The sequence below is a fragment of the Bison bison genome, unplaced genomic scaffold (genome assembly GCF_000754665.1).
Source record: "Bison bison bison isolate TAMUID 2011002044 unplaced genomic scaffold, Bison_UMD1.0 scf7180017864390, whole genome shotgun sequence".
NCBI lineage: Eukaryota > Metazoa > Chordata > Mammalia > Artiodactyla > Bovidae > Bison > Bison bison.
In genome coordinates, this window is record NW_011494962.1 from 316,586 (window position 1) to 337,159 (window position 20,574).

Sequence of the window (20,574 nt, forward strand, 5' to 3'; positions counted from 1 at the left end):
ATGTTGGCAATTTGATCTCTGGTTCCTCTGCTTTTTCTAAAACCAGCTTGAACATCTGGAAGTTCATGGTTCACATATTGCTGAGGCCTGGCTTGGAGAATTTTGAGCATTACTTTACTAGCATGTGAGATGAGTGCAATAGTTTGAACATTCTTTGGCACTGCCTCTCTTTGGGATTGGAATGAAAACTGACCTTTATTAGTCTTGTGGCCACTGCTGAGTTTTCCAAATTTGCTGGCATACTGAGTGCAGCACTTTCACAGTATCATCTTTTAGGATTTGAAATAGCTCAACTGGAATTCAGTCACCTCCACTGGCTTTGTTCATAGTGATGCTTCCTAAGGCCCACTTGACTTCACACTCCAGGATGTCTGACTCTAGGTGAGTGATCACACCATCATGATTATCTGGGCCATGATTATTAATGTCTGTAGGTAATATAATTGTCCAGGACTAATAGAACAAATTCAGCTGAAGCAGTGCTGTATAAATTGGGCTTTATAGCTAAATCTTTTGTGTAAACCTATGGCAGTAGGAAATTTACTAAGAGAAAAGAATTACACTGTATTTTCCCCTATCTATAGAAAGAAACACTTCAGTTATCTTAAACGCTAATACACCTGTAGTTAATCAATAAATTAGTCCTTGAACAAAATACTTTTATTGTTTGCAAGGTTCCAAACACTGTGACGGGTGTGTCGTACAGGACACAGAGAAATCTGTGATCTAATCACAGTTCTCTAAGACCCAACAACATAGACAGGAGAAATAATCCCACAAATCTAAATACAATAAAGATTGGAAAAGCATGTAAGGCAGTAATAGAAATATGTGCTAATGTCATACTAGATAATTTGCAAAATGAATGGTTTAGTTTAAAATTTTTATAGAAAAAATAAATAATTTCTGGCTACAGCAGTAGTAGACATTTCTCAGAGAGGAAGAGGGGAGTGGGTAGAAACTGAAGGTAGAAATAAGTTAATTATATCATTACATATGATATATCTTAGATGATTACACATGTAGAAGAATGTGTATGTGAAAACTGTTAGTAAGAAGAGCTGGATAACTTAGAAAATGTAAACAGTGATTGTTGTTTTGTTCAGTCACTGAGTTGTGTCTGTCTCTTTGCAACACCATAGACTGCAGCCCACCAGGCTTTCCTGTCCTTCACTATTTCCTGGAATTTGCTCAAACTCATGTCCATTGAGTCCATGATGCCATCCAACCACCTCATCCTCTGTTGTCCCCTTATCCTCCTGCCCTCAATCTTTCCCAGCATTAGTCTTTTCCAATGAGTCAGCTCTTCGCATCAGGTGGCCAAAGTTTTCGAGTTTTAACTTCAGTATCAGTCCTTCCAATGAATATCCAGGTTTAATTTCCTTTAGGATTGATTCGTTTAATCTCCTGCAGTCCAAGGGACTCTCAGGGGTCTTCTCCAGCACCACAGTTAGAAAGCATCAATTCTTAGGCACTCAGCCTTTTTTCTGGTCCTACTCTCACATCTGTACATGACTACTGGAAAGACCATAGTTTTGACTATACAGACCTTTGTCAGCTAAGTGGTGTGTCTGCTTTTTACTATTCTGTCTAGTTTTGTCATAGCTTTTCTTCCAAAGAACAAGCGTCTTTTAATATGACTGCAGTCACCACCTGCAGTGATTTTGGAGCCTTAGAAAATGCAGATTTGGTAGTGTTTCACTATTTTTATGAAAGACTTTATATTTGAAATTATTTTTTTAATTGTTTACAGGAGTTGACACATAAAATCATCAGACTTGAAGATTTTTGTTGTTTGTTCTGTTTTGTAAGGGAAGATTTTTGATGACAATTTCAAGTTTTTTAAAAGATATAAGGCAATTTTCTGTGACATTTTAAATTGCAATTTCAAGGATTTTGGCCATTTCATTGGAATTGCTAAATTTGTTGGCTCATTAAATGTTTTTATTATCCTTTTCATGTCTACAAGATATGCAATAATAGTTACTCTTTCATTCCTGACATTGAAGACATGAGGGCAACCAGCAAAAAAGAGAAATAAATATGCAAATGTATATTATATTCTATAATATCTAACCTTTCACTTCTACTGAGATGAAGTGAATGTGATTTGTCAGTGGGAATTTGCTGGAAACTTGAGAGCATTTCTGTTTTCTCCACTCAGGCCATTGTTATTGGCATATCTTTTGAAATAACCTTCTCTTCTCTTCTTAGTTCTTACACTTCTTCCTGCCTGGAGATAACTCATGTTCTAGTTACTAGAGTATTTTTTTTCAGGTTCTTCAAAAATCTTTGGTAATTTGAATATTTTAGCCTAGATGTTGCATATCTCTGAGAAAGTCTATTCCAGATAATTTGGGCAATTCCTCTTTATCAGGGAGTATCAAATCTATACTAATTAAATTTTAGCAATTTTAACTGTACCTCAATTTTATTAACTTTACAATGAAATAATATTTATACTTATCACATAAAGTAGTTGCAAAAAAATAGCTTATACATGTAAAACACTTATAATAGTGCATGGCTTAAAGTTGGTGCTTAACAAATGTGAGCTGTTATACCTCACTGATCTTTTATAATCCAATTGCTGGCAAAGAACTGATATCATCATAATTATGGAGACCAGTTAGGATTTATTTTCTGAGTTAAAAAATGGTAGCCACTGCCTCCTGAAACACCAGGGCTACATGGAAGAGCCTATTGATTCTGATTGCTGTAAGGATGGATGAAGTGAGGAATTGTCTATGGGCTGGTAAACCATAACGATCTGAAGTGATTACTGCAAAATATTTATCAAAAAGAAATCTTTTCTGTTTATCTTCGTGTTCAAGTCTGGAACTTTACGTTCCTAGCTTACGTTTATCTTAGTTTCCTAACAGGAAATTTTAAAACCACACCAGGTAACTAGAAAAAAATTTAAAGCACTATTGTCCAAACACCATAGACATTTTCTATAGCAGAGAATTTAAGGAAATGGGTGGGGAGCAACAAAACCAGATAAAAGGAACCAAAATAAGGATAGTTCATATCAGTAATACAAGCCAGAAACTGAGAGGTTTAACATGTCTTGTGATACAAGTGGTAGACCCTTAGGTAGGAAATCACAAATGGATGATTCATTTAGCAAATATTTAATGAGCACCTACGTTATGCATAACACTGAAATAGGTCCTTGGGATACAGAATTGGCAAAGCAACCATGACACCTATGCTTATAAAGAGTACACAGACTGTCAAGTAAGGCAGATATTTAGTAATTTAGTTTTGTCTCTTTTACTCATTGTAGTCAAAGTTTTAATATGTTCCTGATTATAAAAGACCCTTCTGGTATCACTGATTTTTCTCTATTGTTTTCCTATTCTCCATTTCTTCTCATATTTCATTATTTCCTTCTATCATCTTGCTGTAGATTTGGTTGGCTGCTCTATTTCTAATATCTTCTGGGTGAAAGTTAGGTTATTGAGTTGGATCTCTCTTCTTTTTTTTACTATAGGTGTTTACATCACTACATTTCCCTCTCAGTTCAGTTCATTCAGTTCAGTCACTCAGTTGTGTCCGACTCTTTGCGACCGCATGAATCGCAGCACGCCAGGCCTCCCTGTCCATCACCACCTCCTGGAGTTCACTCAAACTCATGTCCATGGAGTCGGTGATCCCATCCAGCCATTTCATCTTCTGTTGTCCCCTTCTCTTCCTGGCCCCAATCCCTCCCAGCATCAGACTCTTTTCCAATGAGTCAACTCTTCGCATGAGGTGGCCAAAGTACTGGAGTTTCAGCTTTAGCATCATTCCTTCCAAAGAACACCCAGGGATGATCTCCCTTAGAATGGACTGGTTGGATCTCCTTGCAGTCCAAGGGATTCTCAAGAGTCTTCTCCAACACCACAGTTCAAAAGCATCAATTCTTCGGCGCTCAGCCTTCTTCACAGTCCAAGTTTCTCAAGAGGCAGGTCAGGTGGTCTGGATTGCCCATCTCTTGAAGAATTTTCCACAGTTTATTGTGATCCACACAGTCAAAGGCTTTGGCATAGTCAATAAAACAGAAATAGATGTTTTTCTGGAACTCTCTTGCTTTTTCCATGATCTAGTGGATGTTGGCAATTTGATCTCTGGTTCTTCAGCCTTTTCTAAAACCAGCTTGAACATCTGGAAGTTCACAGTTCACGTATTGCTGAGGCCTGGCTTGGAGAATTTTGAGCATTACTTTACTAGCGTGTGAGATGAGTGCAATTGTGTGGTAGTATGAGAATTCTTTGGCATTGCCTTTCTTTGGGATTGGGATGAAAATGGACCTTTTCCAGTCCTGTGGCCATTGCTGAGTTTTCCAAATTTGCTGGCATATTGAGTGAAGCACTTTCACAGCATCATCTTTCAGGACTGGAAATAGCTCAACTGGAATTCCATCACCTCCACTAGCTTTGTTCATAGTGATACTTTCTAAGGCCCACTTGACTTCACATTCCAGGATGTCTGGCTCTAGGTGAGTGATCATACCATCGTGATTATCTTGGTCATGAAAATCTTTTCTATACAGTTCTTCTGTGTATTCTTGCCACGTCTTGTTAATATCTCCTGCCTCTGTTAGGTCCATACCATTTCTGTTCTTTATTGAGCCCATATTTGCATGAAATGTCCCTTTGGTATTTCTAAAATGAAGAGATCTTTCTTGAAGAGATCTCTAGTCTTTCCCATTCTGTTGTTTTCCTCTATTTCTTTGCACTGATCACTGAGGAAGGCTTTCTTATCTCTTTTTGCTATTCTTTGGAACTCTACATTCAGATGCTTATATCTTTCCTTTTCTCCTTTGCTTTTTGCTTCTCTTCTTTTCACACCTATTTGTAAGGCCTCCCCAGACAACCATTTTGCTTTTTTGCATTTCTTTTCCATGGGGATTGTCTTGATCCCTGTCTCCTGTACAATGTCATGAACCTCAGTCCATAGTTCATCAAGCACTCTATCTATCAGGTCTACTCCCTTAAATCTATTTCTCACTTCCACTGTATAATCATAAGGGATTTGATTTAGGTCATACCTGAATGGTCTAGTGGGTTTTCCCTACTTTCTTCAATTTAAGTCTGAACTTGGCAATAAGGAGTTCATGATCTGAGCCACAGTCAGCTCCCAGTCTTGTTTTTGCTGACTGTATAGAGCTTCTCCATCTTTGGCTGCAAAGAATATAATCAATCTGATTTTGGTGTTGATCTGCCTCTTGAGAAATTTGTATGCAGGTCAGGAAGCAACAGTTAGAACTGGACATGGAACAACAGACTGGTTCCAAATAGGAAAAGGAGTTCATCAAGGCTGTATATTGTCACCCTGCTGATTTAACTTATATGCAGAGTACATCATGAGAAATGCTGGACTGGAAGAAACACAAGCTGGAATCAAGATTGCTGGGAGAAATATCAGTTACCTCAGATATGCAGATGACACCACCCTTATGGCAGAAAGTGAAGAGGAACTAAAAAGCCTCTTGATGAAAGTGAAAGAAGAAAGTGAAAAAGTTGGCTTAAAGTTCAACATTAAGAAAACGAAGATCATGGCATTTGGTCCCATCACTTCATGGGAAATAGATGGGGAAACAGTGGAAAGAGTGTCAGTCTTTGTTTTTCTGGGCTCCAAAATCACTACAGATTGTGAGTGCAGCCATGAAATTAAAAGATGCTTACTCCTTGGAAGGAAAGTTATGACCAACCTAGATAGCATATTGAAAAGCAAAGATACTACTTTGCCAAAAAAGGTTCATCTAGTCAAGGCTATGTTTTTTCCAGTGGTCATGTATGGATGTGAGAGTTGGACTGTGAAGAAGGTTGAGCGCTGAAGAATTGATACTTTTGAACTGTGGTGTTGGAGAAGACTCTTGAGAATCCCTTGGACTACAAGGAGATCCAACCAGTCCATTCTAAAGGAGATCAGCCCTGGGATTTCTTTGGAAGGAATGATGCTAATGCTGAAACTCCAGTACTTTGGCCACATCATGCAAAGAGTTGATTCATTGGAAAAGACCTTGATGCTGGGAGGGATTGGGGGCAGGAGGAGAAGGGGATGACAGAGGATGAGATGGCTGGATGGCATCACTGACTCGATGGACGTGAGTCTCAGTGAACTCCGGGAGTTGATGATGGACAGGGAGGCCTGGCGTACTGCGATTCATGGGGTCACAAAGAGTCAGACACGACTGAGCCATTGATCTGATCTGATCTGATCTGGTGATGTCCATAACTTGTTCCAGTATATCCTGGTGAGTGGTGGCTGCACGGTGCTGGGGTGGCCAGTGGCTGAGAGGAGATACCCCATGTCCACGGTCAGGAGTGGCGGTTGTGAGAGATACCCCACATTCAAGGTAAGAGAAAGCCCGGTAAGACAGTAAGTGCTGAAAGAGGACATCAGGGGTCAGACAGGCTGAAACCACAATCACAAAAACTACCCAATCTGATCACATGGATCACAGCCTTGTCTAACTCAATGAAACTAAGCCATGCTGTTTAGGGGCACCCAAGATGGACAGGTCATAGTGGAGAGTTCTGACAAAATGTGGTCCACTGGGGAAGGGAATGGCAAGCCAATTCAGTATTCTTGCCTTGAGAACCCCATGAATAGTATGAAAATGCAAAAAGATAGGACACTTAAAGATGAACTCCCTGGTCAGTAAGTACCCGATATGCTACCAGAGATCAGTGGAGAAATAACTCCAGAAAGAATGAAAGGACAGAGCCAAAGCAAAAACAACACCCAGTTGTGGATGTGACTGGTGAAAGAAGCAAGGTCCGATGTTGTAAAGAGCAATATTGCATAGAACCTGAAATGTTAGGTCCATGAATCAAAGCAAATTGGAAGTAATCAAACAGGAGATGGCAAGGGTAAATGTCGACACTCTAGGAATCAGCAAGTTAAAATGGACTGGAATGGGTGAATTTAACTTAGATGACCATTATATCTACTACTGTGGGCAGGGATCCCTTAGAAGAAATGGAGTAGCCATCATAGTCAACAAAAGAGTCCAATACTTGGATGCATTCTCTGTTTATTTTCAAGGCAAACCATTCAATATCATGGTAATCCAAATCTATGCCCAGATCACTAATGCTGAAGTGCAATGGTTCTATGAAGACCTACAAGACCTTTCAAAACTAACACCCAAAAAAGATGTCCTTTTCATTATAGGAGACTGGAATGCAAAAGTAGGAAGTCAAGAAACACCTGCAGTAATAGGCAAATTTGGCCTTGGAGTACAGAATGAAGCAGGGCAAAGGCTAATAGAGTTTTGTCAAGAGAACACACTGGTCATAGCAAACACCCTCTTCCAACAACACAAGAGAAGACTCTACACATGGACATCACCAGATGGTCAACACTGAAATCAGATTGATTATATTCTTTGCAGCCAAAGATGGAGAAGCTCTATACAGTCAGCAAAAACAAGACCAGGAGCTGACTGTGGCTCAGATCACGAGCTCCTTATTGCCAAATTCAGACTTAAATTGAAGGAAGTGGGAAAACCACTATACCATTCAGCTATGACCTAAATCATATCCCTTATGATTATACTGTGGAAGTGACAAATAGGTTTAAAGGACTAGATCTGATAGACAGAGTGCCTGATTATCTACAGACAGAGGTTTGTGGCACTGTACAGGAGACAGGGATCAAGACAAATCCCAAGAAAAAGAAATTCCAAAAAGCAAAATGGCTGTCTGAGGAGGACTTACAAATATCTGTGAAAAGAAGAGAAGCAAAAAGCAAAGGAGAAAAGGAAAGATATACCAATTTTAATGCAGAGTTACAAAGAATAGCAAGGAGAGATAAGAAAGCTTTCCTCAGTGATCAGTGCAAAAAAATACAGGAAAACAATAGAGTGGGAAAGACTAGAGATCTATTCAAGAAAATTAGATACCATCATGTAAAGATGGGCTCAATAAAGGACAGAAATGGGATGGACCTAACAGAAGCAGAAGATAGTAAGAAGAGGTGGCAAGAATACACAGAAGAACTATACAAAAAAAGATCTTCACGACCCAGATAATCATGATGGTGTGACCACTCACCTAGAGCCAGACATACTGGAATGTGAAGTCAAGTGGGCCTTAGGAAGCATCACTATGAACAAAGCTAGTGGAGGTGATGGAATTGCAGTTGAGCTATTTCAAATCCTAAAAGATGATACTGTGAAAATGCTGCACTCAGTATGTCAGCAAATTTGGAAAACTCAGCAGTGGCCACAAGACTAATAAAGCTCAGTTTTCATTCCAATCCCAAAGAAAGACAATGCCCAAGAATGTTCAAACTACTGCACAGTTGCCCTCATCTTACATGCTAGCAAAGTAATGCTCAAAATTCTCCCAGCCAGGCTTCAACAATACATGAACCATGAATTTACAGATGTTTAAGCTAGTTTTAAAAAAGGCAGAGGAACCAGAGATCAAATTGCCAACATCCACTGGATCATGGAAAAAGCAAGAGATTTCCAGAAAAATATCTATTTCTGCTTTATTGACTATGCTAAAGCCTTTGACTGTGTGGATCACAACAAACTGGAAAATTCTTCAAGAGATGGGAATACCAGACTACCTGACCTGCCTCTTGAGAAACCTGTATGCAGGTTAGGAAGCAACAGTTAGAACTGGACATGGAACAACAGACTGGTTCCAAATAGGAAAAGGAGTACATCAAGGCTGTATATTGTCACCTGCATATTTAACTTATATGCAGAGTACATCATGAGAAATGCCAGGCTGGATGAAGCACAAGCTGGAGAAAAGATTGCTGGGAGAAATATCAATGACCTCAGATATGCAGATGACACCACCCTTATGTCAGAAAGTGAAGAAGAACTAGAGAGCCCCTTCATGAAAGTGAAAGAGGATAGTGAAAAAGTTGGCTTAAAGCTCAACAGTCAGAAAACTAAGACCATGGCATCTGGTCCCATCACTTCATGGCAAATGGATTGTGAAACAGTGGAAACAGTAGCTGACTTTATTTTGGGGGCCTCCAAAATCACTGCAGATGGTGATTGCAGCCATGAAATCAAAAGACGCTTACTCCTTGGAAGGAAAGTTATGACCAACCTAGACAGCATATTAAAAAGCAGAGACAATACTTTGCCAATAAAGGTCTGTCTAGTCAGCGCTATTGTTTTTCCAGTAGTCATTTATGGATGTGAGATTTGGACTATAAAGAAAACTGAGCCCAGAAGAATTGATGCTTTTGAATTGTGGTGTTGGAGAAGACTCTTGAGAGTCCCTTGGACTGCAAGGAGATCCAACCAGTCCATCCGAAAGGAGATCAGTCCTGAGTGTTCATTGGAAGGACTGATGCTGAAGCTGAAAGTCCAATACTTTGGCCACCTGATGCGAAGAGCTGACTCATTTGAAAAGACCCTGATGCTGGGAAAGATTGAGGGCAGAAGGAGAAAGTGATGACAGAGCATGAGATGGTTGGATGGCATCACTGACTCAGTGGACATGGGTTTGGGTGGACTCCATGACGTGGGTTTGATGGACAGGGAGGCCTGGAATGCTGTGGTTCATGGGGCCGCAAAGAGTCAGACATGACTGAGCAATGCTATATATAGAAAAACCCTAAAAATTCCACCTCCAAATCCTGCTAGAAGTAGTAAGTGAATTTGGCAAAGTTACAGGATACAGAATCAATATATAGAAATGTCTGGCATTTTTACATACTAATAACAAGCTATCCAAAAGAGAAAATAAGTTCCATTTCAACTACCCAGAAAGAATAAAAGACCTAGGAACAAACTTATCCAAGTAGGTAAAAGGTTTGTACTTAAAGCTATAAGGTATTGGTGAAAGAAATTGAAGAAAACACAAATAAATGGAAAATATTCTGTGCTCATAGATTGGGAACTAATATTGTTAAAATGTCTGTAACCCAAAAAGTGAAGTCGCTCAGTCATGTCCAACTCTTTGTGACCCCATGGACTATAGCCTCCCAGGCTCCTCAGTCCATGGCATTTTCCAGGCAAGAGTGCTGGAGTGAGTTGCCATTTCCTTCTCCAGGGGATCTTCCCAACCCAGGGATCGAACCTGGGTCTCCAGCACTGCAGCCAGACGCTTTACCGTCTGAGCCACCAGGGAAGCCAAAAACAGACTACAACTACAATGCAGTGCTTATCAAGATACTCATGACATTTTTCACAAAACTGGAACAAATAATTCTAAAGTTTGTATGGAATCAAAAAGACCATGAATAGTCAAAGCAATCTTGAGAAAGAACAACAATGCTGAAAATATTACTCAGCCTGATGTTGAACCATACTACAAAACAATGAGAAACTGCTATATATACTATAGTTATATAGTGTGGTACCAACACAAAAAGAGACACAGAGATTGCCCAAACAGAACTGAGAGGCCAGAAATAAACATCTACATATGTGGGCATTAGCCTGAGTGAAACATTCAGAGGTAGAAAGACAAATATCATATGATTTCACTTATATGTGGAATCAAAAAAATTTAGCAACAAACAAAAATAAACAAAAACAAACTTATAGGTATAGCAGTCAGATTATTGGTTACCAGAGGGGAAGGTGATGGTGGGATGGGTTAAATGACTGAAGAAGGGCAACTGCATGATGATGGTTAGTATTTAGTGATCACTCTGTTGTGTACATATACATTGAATTATAATGCTGTACACCTGAAATTTATGTAATTATAATTAAAAACTTTCTACTCCTTTCCATCCCTCCCCCTCTGGTGCTCCTATATGCCTACATAGATTTGCTTGTTAGTGTTCCAAACCTCTGTGAGGTTTTTCTTCTTTTTTTTCTTCTCTTTCCCAGACTGGATACTCTCAGTCAATTTACTCTCAAGTTCATTGATTCTTTAGCCAAAACCACTGTTATGCCCTGCTAGTCAGTTTTTAGTTTCACTTCTTGTAATTTTCAACTCCAGAAATTCTATTTGTTTCTTTTGTGTATTTTTGTTTCTCTGTATCTTTACTGAGATTTTCTACTTGCTAAGACATTATTCTCATACATGCTTGAGAGCATGGTTGCCTTATTCCTTTGAAAATATTTAAAATAGCCAACTGAAAAGCTTTGTGTTAATATTTGTATAGAGCCTTGTCAGTCAGAAGTGAGAATTTAGTGCCTTATCACGTCTTTCTTGAACATGTTCACAGCCTTATACTTGAATGTCACTTTCCATATTTCTAAAAGCATGTTAAATTTTTCAAAGCCTTCTATGACAGTCGTATCCCCCAAGTTTCTCTCTTAAACTACCTTTATCAGACTTTTCTTTGCCCCAACACTTACTTCCACATCAGGAAGGTATAATTTTCAACAACTGGTACTGATAGTTTTTGACAAATGTCTTTGGGGAAAAAGCTGGCTTCACTGAGCAAGCTCTGTTTGACTGTTTCAGGTCAAGTAAAAATTTACCCTACAGGTGGGAATTACCAGGGAAGTGCCAGCTGGTTCAAATAATGACTACTCTGATAATCAGTTTTGAGGACCTCCAAATTGTTAATGTCCTTTCCAGTTCCTGTTCGGTCACTGGTTTTCACAGCTACTGTAGTTGCAAGACTGTTGGGTTCCAAGTCTACTATGTGGCTGAGAAGAAACGGATGACAAAGTGAAAACTCCCCTGAAGTCCCTGTTCTTAAGGAGATGCAGCTGTTTTCTTGAATAAGTTGTAGTAGATTTTTGCAAGTCTTTGTGAATTTCCAGTGTCCTAAGAAAATTCATTTTGATAATTTAGTTAATATTCTTGTTGACTTTATAAAGGGATAACTTTCTGTAGGTCATAACTCCATTTCCACTGATGTTTGGCCAGACAAACACATAATTAAAAATAAAGAGAGCTAACCAGTATTCCTACCTGGAGAATCTCCATGGACAGAAGAGCTTAGCAGGCTACAGTCCATGGGATCACAATGACTAAGCAACTAAGCACAGCACAGCACATAGAAACATATTGGGGAGTTTACTCAAGTATGAGGATAGCGTTATGTAAAAAGTAATATTTAATATGAGGAGTAAAAGTTCACTTCATATTTAATATGTGGTAAATAAGACAGGTCCAACAGAGGTCCATCTAGTCAAAGCTATGGCTTTTCCAGTAGTCATTTATGGATGTGAGAGTTGGACTATAAAGAAAGCTGAAAGCTGAAGAATTTATGCTTTTGAACTGTGATGTTGAAGAAGACTTGAGAATCCCTTGGACTGCAAGGAGATCCAGCCAGTCCATCCTAAAGGAGATCAGTCCTGGGTGTTCATTGGAAGGACTTATGTTGAATGAAATTCTAATATTTTGGCCACCTGATGGGAAGAACTGACTCATTTGAAAAGACCCTGACACTGGGAAAGATTGAGGGCCGGAGGAGAAGGGGACAACAGAGGATCAGATGGTTGGATGGCATCACCGACTCAATGGACGTGAGTTTGAGTAAACTCCAGGAGTCAATGATGGACAGGGAAGCCTGTCATGCTTCAGTCCATGTGGTTGCAAAGAGTTGGACATGATTGAGAAACTGAACTGAACTGAACTGAACTAAACTGAAGTAAGACAGGAGAAGAGCTTTTGATTGGGACAAATAGTACAAGTCTCAAAGATGGGAGGAGGAATAGTCAATTAGAGAGACTGAAAGAAATCCAAAGGGCTTTCCTGGTGGCTCAGATAGTAAAGAATTTGCCTGCAATGTGGAAGACCCAGATTTTATTCCAGGTCAGGAAGATCCCCTGGAGAATGAAATGGCAACCCACTTCAGTATTCTTGCCTGAAGAATTCTATGGATAGAGGTGTCTGGAGAGCCACAGTCTAAGGGGTCACAGAGAGTTGGACATGACTGAGCTATACACACACATACAAAGAAATCCAATAACCAGAATAAAGTGAGACTAGAGAGTGAAGCAAAAGTTAGAGCCAAATTACAAAGGGCCAAATAAATGTTGTTAAATGGTTTAGAATTATTCTAAGTACAGTGGTAAATCTCTGCAGTGTTCTAGGTTGGCTACTAACTGGGTTCAGATATTCATTTTTAGAGGGATCACTCAGACTGACTTGTATAGGATGTACTGGAACAAACAGTTGTCTTAAAGATGTGATTGTGTTCAAGTCTAAAGTGGTGGCAGTTGAAATGAAGGAAAGTTGTTGAATTAAAGACACAATTAGTAAAGAAGTCTTTGATTAACTTGATAAAGGAATTCAAGGAGAGGAGATGCAGAAATAGAAAGTCAGATATCGTCCTTGTGTTTTGATTCAGAAGTACATATATACAATGGAATATTACTCAGCCATTAAAAAGAATACATTTGAATCAGTTCTAATGAGGTGGATGAAAGTGGAGCCTATTATACAGAGTGAAGTAAGCCAGAAAGAAAAACAATACAGTATACTAATGCATATATATGGAATTTAGAAAGATGGTAACAATAACCCTGTATATGAGACAGCAAAAAGAAACACTGATATATAGAATAGTCTTTTGGACTCAGTGGGAGAGGGAGAGGGTAGGATGATTTGGGAGAATGGCATTGAAACATGAATAATATCATATATGAAATGAGTCACCAGTCCAGGTTCGATGCACGATACTGGATGCTTGGGGCTGGTGCACTGGGACAATTCAGAGGGATGGTATGGGGAGGGAGGAGGGAGGAGGGTTCAGGATGGGGAACACATGTATACCTGTGGCAGATTCACTTTGATATATGGCAAAACCAATACAATATTGTAAAGTTAAATAAAATAAAATTAAAAAACAAAAAAACAAAAAAGAAAATTGTGTGCAGCAGGCAGTGTTCCTTAAGTAACATAGAGAATAAGACTGGACTTGGAGAGAATCAACATGATGAGGTCAGTTTCTAGACCTTGTAGGGGAGTCAACTGGGTATTTTTAATAGACATTTTAATATATGATTCTAGTCCTAAGCAAAGGATTCTAATCAAGAAAATTATATATATATATATTCTTACTTTTATGTCTTTTGGTTTAGAAAATAATTTTCTATCTGTGTTAGACGCAGTGGCATGGCCCCATCCTTGACTGAAGAATTCATTCCCTCAGTTGATAGGAATTGGTGTTTCAAAGTTTTCAGCTGAATCTCTATGGTATGGCTTTCAGCCAAAACATACCACCTTCTCAAAGGCACATTCTCCCTCAGAAATAACTGCACCAAATGATTATTCCATGCAAGACTATAAACTTGCCTTATGCCAGACCTGCCTTAAGGACCACTCAGATTCAGAGCTCCCTATGGTGGCAACTAAATGTTTTGTTTGGACTGAGTCACACAGTTCAGTTTCTCTCTACCCGGACAGAAGTTTCTCTTTCTCTCCCACAGGTGTTGATTTTGGGGTACCTCCCTAGTTAACCACCTGTATGCAAAGCTCCACCTGAGAGTTTGTTTCCTGAGGAACCTGACCTAAAACACAGTCTAAAGAAACACTGGGGGCAAAATAGCAAAAAAAAAAAAAAAAAAAAAAGTAGAGTTTCATCCTTGCTCTATTTATTTTTTGGATTATCCATGTAATCTTTTCTCCCTGAGAGCAGTACTACAGGAGGAATGAGCAAATGCATAATTTTTCGATAGCCTATGTCTTGGTAATACCTGCTTTTCCAACTCTCTTGCATCTGACGTTTCAGAAGGTACTTAAGATGAATGTTTTGATTCTCCAGGAAACACATGGAAGTGCATATTTTGCATGAACTGCCTCCCCCCCACATTTGTAGAAAACATAAAAATGACTCATACAAAAGCAAAGCATACATGATTTTATTTACAGAAGTGTTAAGGTGTACAGCACAGTGATTTGACCTACATACATCATGAAATGATTCCAACAACTGGTTGACTGAATATCAGTCATCTCATATAGATACAACATAAATGACCATCGAAGAATTGATGCTTTTGAACTGTGGTGTTGGAGAAGACTCTTGAGAGTCCCTTGGACATCAAGGAGATCCAACCAGTCCATTCTAAAGGAGATCAGTCCTGGGTGTTCTTTGGAAGGAATGATACTAAAGCTGAAACTCCAGTACTTTGGCCACTTCATGCAAAGAGTTGACTCACTGGGAAAGACTCTGATGCTGGGAGGGATTGGGGGCAGGAGGAGATGGGGATGACAGAGGATGAGATGGCTGGATGGCATCACCGACTCGAAGGATATGAGTTTGGGTGAACTCCAGGAGTTGGTGATGGACAGAGAGGCCTGGCATGCTGCAATTCATGGGGTCTCAAAGAGTCGGACACAACTGAGAGACTAAACTGAATTGAACTAAAATGAAATAGAAAAATAATTTTTTTATTGAGATGAGATCTTTTAAGATTAACTTTCCTAATACTTTTCACATATAATGTAGGGTAGTGTTAATTATCATATTGTACACTACATTCCTAGTACTTATTAATCTTGCAGCTAGAGTTTGTAACTTTTAATCACCTTAATCCAATTTCCTTTCTATCCCCTTTCCTCTACCTCTGATAGCCACTAATCTGATCTCTTTTTCTATGAGTTTGTTGGTTTTAGAAGTATGGTTGACTTACACTATATTAATTCCTAATACACAACATAGTGATTCAATATTCCTCTAAATTTCAAAACATAATAAATCTAGTTTTAATCTGTCACCAAACAAGATTTTACTTAATTATTAACTATATTCCCCAGATAGTACATTTCTTTTTTTTTTTTCCTAATTTATTTATTTTTTAACTTTACAATATTGTATTGGTTTTGCCATATATCAACATGAATCCGCCACAGGTATCCACGTGTTCCCCATCCTGAACCCTCCTCCCTCCTCCCTCCCTGTACCATCCCTCTGAGTCGTCCCAGTGCACCAGCCCCAAGCATCCAGTATCGTTCATCGAACCTGGACTGGTGACTTGTTTCATATATGATATTATTCATGTTTCAATGCCATTCTCCCAAATCATCCCACCCTCTCCCTCTCCCATAACTGTGACTCATTTATTTTTCAACTTAAAATTTGTATCTCTTTTTAAAATTATTTTTTATTGAAGTATGGTTGATTTACAATGTTGTGTTCTTTTCTACTGTATAGAAAAAAAAAAAAGGAAGAAAGAACACAGACAGCATCAAAAAAAAAAAAAGAAGAAAAGAAAGAAAAAGAAAAGTGAGGGAACTTTGTTTCTCTTAATCTTCCTTACCTATGTCCCACCCCCAACCACTCTCCTTCCCTCTGGTAACCAACTGTTCTGTGCATATTACTTGGTTTCTGTTTCATTACTTTTGTTCATTTTTCTTTTAGATCCCATTATAAGAGAAATCATACAGTATTTGTCTTTGTGTGATCTTTCACTTAGCATAATACCTTCTAGATCCATCCATGTTGTTGCAGATGGCAAGATTTCATTCTCTTTTATGGCTGACTAATATTTTATTTCATCTTCTCTATCCATCCATCTACTGATGGGCACTTAGGTTGCTTCCATTTCTTGGCTATGGTAAATAATGCTGCTGTGAACATAGGGGTGCCTACGTCTTTTCAAATTAATGTTTTGATTTTCTTCAGATAAAATGGAATTGCTGGATCATATGATTCTTTTTTAATTTTTGGAGGACTCTCCATACTATTTCCACAATGACCACACCAATTTACATTCCGGACAATAGTGCAGCAGAGTTCTCTTTTTTCTGCATCCTCACCAACACTTATTTTTTTGTTTTCTTTTTGTAACTGTTTTGTCAGATGTGAGGTGATATTTAATTGTGATTCTGACTTACATTTTCCCTGATGATTAGTTGCTGTTGAGCATCTTTTCATGTGTCTATTGGTCAGCTGCCCATTTTTAAAGTAATCACTTTAACCAAGAGAATGGTACAATCAGGTTGACAATCTCCCAAGACCACATTATGTGAGCTGAAAATTTTTCCAAAGAAATAGGAAGGAAGATGCCGAGAAGACAAAATTTATATTTATAATTATCATTCCCCTGGAGAAGGAAATGGCAAAAACCTATATATATGTATACATTTTTTCAAAGGCCAATGACTAATGGGTTTGAATGACAGGTATACTGAATTGAAGACAATTTAATGCTAAACTCAATAAACATCTAATATTCAAAAATACAATATAGCTTCAGTTCAGTTCAGTTCAGTTGCTCAGTCGTGTCCCACTCTTTGTGACCCCATGAATTGCAGCACCCCATGCCTCCCTGTCCATCACCAACTCCCGGAGTTCACTCAAACTAACGTCCTTCAAGTCGGTGATGCCATCCAGCCATCTCATCCTCTGTTGCTTATCCAATATTAAATTGATTAATAAAATAGGAAAATCCTTATTTATTGAGACTTTTAACTGCAAAACACTAGAGTACCATGCTTCTCAATATATATCAAAAAGGTAAGAACCATGAGAAGTAAAATGATGAATGCCATGGTCCTTGCCTTGAATGTCTACAGCCCAATTTGAGATATAAACCTTATAAATAAATCATTTTACCTCACACGCTAGTAAAGTAATGCTCAAAATTCTGGAAGCCAGGCTTCAACAATACATGAACTGTGAAATTCCAGATGTTCAAGCTAGTTTTAGAAAAGACAGAGGAACCAGAGATCAAATTGCCAACATCCCCTGGATCATCGAAAAAGCAAAAGAGTTCCAGAAAAAAACATCTATTTCTGCTTTATTGACTATGCCAAAGCCTTTGACTGTGTGGATCACAATCAACTGTGGAAAATTCTGAAAGAGATGGGAATACCAGACTACCTGACCTGCCTCTTGAGAAATCTGTATGCAGGTCAGGAAGCAACAGTTAGAACTGGACATGTGGAATAAACTATGGAATAGTTTAATAGTAATGGAATACCTAACTGGTAAAATACTATGTAGCCAATAAAACTTAAGTAACAATGGGAAAAAAAAAAAGGAACTGGACATGAAACAATAGACTGGTTACAAATAGGAAAAGGAGTACGTCAAGGCTGTATATCGTCACCCTGCTTATTTAACTTATATGCAGAGTACATCATGAGAAACGCTGGGCTGGATGAAGCACAACTGGAATCAAGATTGCTGGAAGAAATATCAATAACCTCAGATATGCAGATGACACCACCCTTATGGCAGAAAATGGAGAACTAAAGAGCCTTTTGATGAAAGTGAAAGAGGAGAGTGGAAAAGTTGGCTTAAAGGTCAATATTCAGAAAACTAAGATCATGGCATCTGGTCCCATCACTTCATGGCAAATAGATGGAGAAACAGTGTAAACAGTGGCAGACTTTATTTTTGGGGGCTCCAAGATCACAGCAGATGGTGACTGCAGCTATGAAACTAAAAGACGCTTGCTCCTTGGAAGGAAAGTTATGATCAACCTAGTTCAGTTGAGTTCAGTTCAGTCGCTCGGCCGTGTCCGACTCTTTGCGACCCAATTAATCGCAGCACGCCAAGTCTCCCTGTCCATCACCAACTCCTGGAGTTCACTCACTAGACAGCATATTAAAAAGCAGAGACATTACTTTGCCAACAAAGGTCCATCTAGTCAAGCCTATGGCTTTTCCAGTAGTCATGTGTGAATGTGAGAGTTGGACTATAAAGAAAGCTGAACACTGAAGAACTGATGCTTTTGAATTGCAGTTTTGGAGAAGACTCTTGAGGGTCCCTTGAACTGCAAGGAGATCCAACCAGTCCATCCTAAAGGAAATCAGTCCTGAATATTCATTGGAAGGACTCACGTTGAAGCTGAAACTCCAATACTTTGTCCACCTGATGTGAAGAGCTGACTCATTTGAAAGACCCTGATGCTGGGAAAGATTGAAGGTGGGAGGAGAAGGGGACAACAGAGGATGAGATGGTTGGATGGCATCGCCGACTCAATGGGCATGAGTCTGAGTAAACTCCAGGAGTTGGTGATGGACAGGGAGGCCTGGCATGCTGCGGCCCATGGGGTCACAAAGAGTCGGATATGGCTGAGCAACTGATCAGAACTGAACCTGCAAAAGTGTAATTCTAAAATGACACAATTACATAAGTTGGTTAAAAGGAGATATTTAATAATAAATCTTGTTCATGCTCATTCGCTCCAGTCTTGTCTGACTCTGTGTGACCCCACCGACTGTAGCTCACTAGGTTTCTCTATCCATGGGATTTCCCAGGCGAGAATCCTGGAGTGGATTGCCATTCCTTTCTCCAGAGGATCTTTCTGACCCAGGGGTCAAACCCACATTTCTTATGTTTCCTGCATTGCAGACGGTTTCTTTAACACTGGGCCACTGGGAAGCCCAATAAATCTTGCAAAGGGGCTGCATAATAAATAGACAATATAGGCAACATCTTACTTTCAATGTTGGAGTAACTTTTCAATTTGCCAGGTTTTAAGAAAACTCATTTTTCACTAAAATCTCAGAATTTTTTGTACTCAAATAAAGATGTAACTCCCACACATCTGTTTCCTGTACATGTTTCTCTTGATTTCATCACAAAAGCTATGCAATTTATAGGAAGTTAATTGAACTTCTTTTCTTAGAAACAGGAAGTTACACATTTCAAGGGTATTTTTTAAAGGTAATGGAAGTTTACAATTTCAATCAAATCTTAAGAAAAAGAGGTAACTAAGGTCATAGCTTGATACTCTAAATATAACTTATTATAATGAGTCTGGTTTATAACACTTCTATAGGAAAACCCTAATACAAAACATAGGTCAAAAAAGCAAACAACTGAGTTAATTGAAAAGGATAAAATGAGAATATTAATAAGGAGTAGAAATATAGAACCTGATGTACCTTTAAATTCAGTGATGCCTATATATATATATATATATTTTTTTTTTTTTCTCTCTTTAAATGTTTGTTTCTGGAGGAGCACAAATGAGATTGTAAATTTCTTTTAGTAACAGCAGAATCACTATTTCATGTTTCTTGTCACAGCTATGTGAGTTAACAAATACAATTTGGTTATTCCTCTATAATTTAATCCACTTTTGTGTCTACCTTATATCTGAAACTGAATAGATCTATCTAGCTGGAGAATAACACAAAGATTTGTTTAAACGTCTTTTTTTAAAGTATATGTAACTCTAGATTTTTTTTCTTTCCCGCACTATGTGACATGTGGGATCTTAGTTCCTTGACCAGGGATTGAACCCACATCCCCCACATTGGAATGCAGAGTCTTGGCCATTGGACTGCCAGGGGGGTTCCTATAACTCTAGATTTCTTTATTTTTCCCTCCCTCCATCTCTCCTCTCTCTCTCACTCTCTTCTCACTTTCTCTCTCTATTTGACTTACATGAAACTCTTTCTCTTTCTAAGCCACTAGATATTCCTTCTGTCTGTAGAATCCTTTCTTTTTTCTTTTGTTTCTTATAATACTCTATCTATATCAGCTTCTCAGACAAGCCCATCCAGCTCCATGGTCTAAAAACTACCTATATTCTTTCAAAACTTATTTACTTTTATTGTAGGGTAATTGCTTTACAGTATTGTGTTGGTTTCTGCCATACAGCAACATGAATCAGCCATAGGTATACATATGTCCCTTCCCATCTCCCAACCCATCCAACCCATCTAGGTTGTCACAGACCACCTGATTTGAGCTTGCTGTGTCATACAGCAAATTCCCACTGGCAGTCTA

The 20,574-nt window shown here is 38.7% G+C and overlaps 1 pseudogene; it reads right to left on the bottom strand.

The window, feature by feature from the left end:
• The window catches only part of LOC105002214, a 1,007-nt pseudogene extending 591 nt beyond the window's left edge, over positions 1-416 (bottom strand).
• Between the last annotated feature and the right edge of the window lie 20,158 nt (positions 417-20,574).